The sequence below is a fragment of the Diabrotica undecimpunctata genome, unplaced genomic scaffold (assembly GCF_040954645.1).
Source record: "Diabrotica undecimpunctata isolate CICGRU unplaced genomic scaffold, icDiaUnde3 ctg00003403.1, whole genome shotgun sequence".
In the NCBI taxonomy this organism is placed as follows: Eukaryota; Metazoa; Arthropoda; class Insecta; order Coleoptera; family Chrysomelidae; genus Diabrotica; species Diabrotica undecimpunctata.
The window spans coordinates 1-4,122 of NW_027314597.1; the positions used below are offsets into that span (position 1 = coordinate 1).

The window sequence follows — 4,122 nt, forward strand, 5'->3', positions numbered from 1 at the left end:
CGCGCTATCTCAAAGTATTTCCTCTACCCTTTGACTAGTGGAAGTCCAATATGGATAACTTTTTAAGTCCTTACTGGAATTTAACAATAAGGCAAAAAAAAAATATTTTTATCGCTTCCCACGATTTTCCGTATCGACCTTGCATAGAAGCCCTGTTAATCTACTACATATTGTTCCAATTGTTGTATATGTACCACCGAAGAACGTAGAGAATTAGAATAGTACTGAATTGTTAATATTTTTTTATAACAGCGCCACACATAAAATTTAAGAAAACTTAATTTTTTGTTCAGTGATATTAGCCGTTTTCAAAGTTTGTTAAATATAATATATAATTATTCCTCATTTGAATTTTCATTATTATCTTATCAGTATTGGCCTAAAAGTGTAAAAATTTTAATTTTCAAATTTGCTTTATTTAAACAAATTTTAATGTATCAATTTTTTTAATAGCCCTAAATAATAAGTACATATTTTCATAATTTTTCCGAAAGCGCGTGGCTTTTTACCCGACCGAAACCCATACCCGACTACTTATAGAGCAATAACAATAGTGTTTTTTACGAAGACGGAGGGGTGATATAGAGAAAATGGAAGAAAATCTCCGATAAAGCAACGGTATAAGAGAAGCGTATAGATATCTACGCAATTTAAGAAAATGATAAAAACCCCGAACAAATGTATGCAGAAATCAGGAAGGGCAAATAACCTGTGATCTGAAAGAAATAGAATTAGTCGGGAAAACCTATTTTTAAAGTCTCCTAGGGACGCAAGAAAATTAAGAGCATATGCATCCTGACGATAGAAGGGGTAAAACAAGCAATACGAGCACAGAAAAATAACACAGCTCCAGATATTGACAACGTTTGCTCTGAGTTATATAAATTATGTGTGGAAGACCTAATAAGACAAATGCATATGCTTATGAACAAGATTTGGAATGATGAAAAGATCTCTACCGGCTGGAAAACCGTGATTATATGCCCAATTTATAAAAAAGGGGATAAACTGAAATGAGAAAAAGAAAAAAAAAGGAAAAGACAGTTAAGATTTGATTTCACGTACAGTGCATCTGTGTATCCGCTTATACGTATTTCGTCCTAATAGGTCTCTTCAGAAATGCTTTCACAGTCGCTCTGAACGTGAAATAAATCTATTCTGTCTTAGAAGCAACTCTAACATGGCTTCGTATAGACGCAAATAGCGACATCTAATATTAAAATCCGTAAACTAATTTTCGAAACCAAATTCAGAATTTTACTTTAATCTGTGCCTTCTAAGAATTGCAAGGCAAAACAGACGTTGATGAAATGAGAAACTTAATCCTTAATAAACGACTCTAACAACTAACTGAAAATATTTTTGAGAAATATCAAACCGGTTTCCGACAAGGAAGATCTACAATTGACCAGCCATTCACAGTGAAACAAATTCTAAACAAATTGTGGGGAATACGACATAAATGTCCACAACACACTCATAGATTTCAAACAGGCTTTTGACTTAATTAACACACAAAAGTTATATAAAATAGTGCATAGCTTTAATATGTCCCAAAAGTAAATCCGACTAGTAAAAGCAACAACGGACTCGTCAACAGCAACTTTCAGAGTACAAAATGAGATTACTCAGAAGTTTTCAATAGTCGAATAATTAAAACAAGGAGACCGACTGGCACCGAAGCTATTCAATCTGACTCTTGAATATGTGATGGAACAGCTAATAGGAAGAGGTAATCTTCTAATAAATAAATCAATACAGATTGCCGCCTACGCCGATGATATCAGCAATTTGTCTCGCAGAGACAACAGGAAATTTATTCACAATTAAAAACAAGGGCAGAAGAGACCTGACTAGAAATAAATATTCCAAAGAGAAAAAAAAACTAACTCAGGCAAGAGCTAGGGGAAACAGAGGCAGAGTTGAATTAGAGGACGATATTAAACTTGTAGAAAGTTGCACATATCTGGAAGTTACATTAAACACGGATTGAACAGAACAACCTGAAATTCAAAGAAAATTAATAAAGGGAAACAAAGCCTCCTTTTTACGCCCATGTGCTCCGCGTCAAAAACATACACTGGGGATCGAAAAGCAGGGTCTACAAGACTATTATCAAAACAATAATATGTTATGGATGCGAGACATGGCTGATTAGAGGACGATATTAAAATTGTAGAAAGTTGCACATATCTGGAAGTTACATTAAACACGGATTGAACAGAATAACCTGAAATTCAAAGAAAATTAATAAAGGGAAACAAAGCCTACTTTTTACGCCCATGTGCTCCGCGTCAAAAACATACACTGGGGATCGAAAAGCAGGGTCTACAAGACTATTATCAAACCAATAATATGTTATGGATGCGAGACATGGCTGATGGCAGAAAACACAAAAAAAAAAGCTGGAATTCTTCGAACGAAAAGTCGTAAGGAAGATATTTGAATTTATTAACCAAAACTCTACCAACTGTTCAAAATTGCACCAATTTCAGAATTCGGTAAATTTCGGAGACTTCGATGGGCTGGTCATGTAGTCAAAATGGAAACCGAAAGGTTGCCAAAAAGAACCCTAGATAGTAAAATGCAGGGCGCATGACTAAAAGGAAAGCCACAGAAAATGTGAGAGGATGAAGTGGCAGCTGACGCGCAAAATTTGAGACGCTAAACGTGAGAACTTGGGAAAGATTGGCACGGAACCAGCAAGGTTGGAGGCATAGTTTGATGATGTTTGGGCTGTATCACCATTTTTGAGAGAGAGAGAGAGAGAGCCATAATTTTTATAGGGTAAGTTAGTAGGTGCCCATTCTTATTAAAAATTTAAATACCTAATTTTTTGAAAAAATATGACTTGTACCGTTGTTGCTCTAAGGCCTTTTATATTTAGATGCCACAAGAAAATAGCTTCAGAACAATATTAAATTGCTATATTGTACATTGGTCAGACTGATTCTAATATAGTCTTTATTTGTGTGGTCATGTTTCTAACCTACTCATCTTATACAATGTTACAAGGGTACATAATAAAATTCATTAAATTTCATTTAAGGCCATTATGGCTTCTGTAATTTTTTTATGATTTTAATTTGTAATGTTTATGTAAATATATTTTTTACTGTTTTTACTGTTCTACTCTTGTAATACTTTATACAGGGTGGTCCTTAAGTAATTGTACAAAAAGAAATAGTAGATTCTACACTTTAAAATATTACGATTTAAGCCAAATTGCTTTAATAAAATGTTGATATTAAGAAAGATACAGGGTGTTAAAGTGCAAATTTAAAATTTTATTTTTCGCTATAACTTTCATGTTTGTAAACATTTATGTATAAAAATTTACAACTGGGTACTTTTATATATGAGAAATTATAATTTGATGCACACTTTAATGTAACTGACAGAGGGCGCCACATACGCCACATATGTGGCATAAATTTGCACTTAACTTTTTTGCTCTTTTAGTTACCTATATTTGGGATAAAAAATATTAAAGATACATTATTTTAACAAAAAAAGGTATACTTGTTAATAACTTCAAAACTCAACAGTTTTCGAGATAATCGCATTTTACAAATCAGCTGCATAATTTTGATTTAAAGCAATTACTACAGGCAACGAAGGAAAAATAGACAAAAACATTAATACTTCTGAATTTTGGTATAAAATACCTTAAACTAAGTTAATAGTTAACGAAATATTAAATCAAATAAATATATCAGTGGGATAATTAATAATCTGATTTGACAAAATAACAGAATAATAGAATTTTACATCAAACATTTTACGTTTTATGTTAAATTAAAGTCATAATCAAAACATTTTGTTTACAAACCAAATTAAGAAATAGTTAAACTAAATAACATAACTTTTTGTCAAAGTAAGTGTTCGATATGTCCACCATTTTATTTAATTCATTTGTCGATATATTCCACAAAAGATCCTCTCATATTAAATAGCATCATTGGTTCTAAAGAAACTGCTGCAGTATTTATTTCTTCCCATAGTTGGTTGCGAATATTTATGGAATTCTTAGACACGTTGTTTTAATACGCCCCATACACCCAAATCAATCGGATTAAGTTCTGGGCTACTTGGTGGCTATAATGTATAATGTATGAATAT

At 32.4% G+C, this 4,122-nt stretch overlaps 1 non-coding gene across 1 annotated transcript; it reads right to left on the reverse strand.

The window, feature by feature from the left end:
- Positions 1 to 100: 100 nt before the first annotated feature.
- LOC140432256 (U6 spliceosomal RNA) lies at positions 101 to 205 on the reverse strand. The gene has a single exon (XR_011949779.1). It is a non-coding gene; the product is annotated as a U6 spliceosomal RNA (small nuclear RNA).
- Between the last annotated feature and the right edge of the window lie 3,917 nt (positions 206 to 4,122).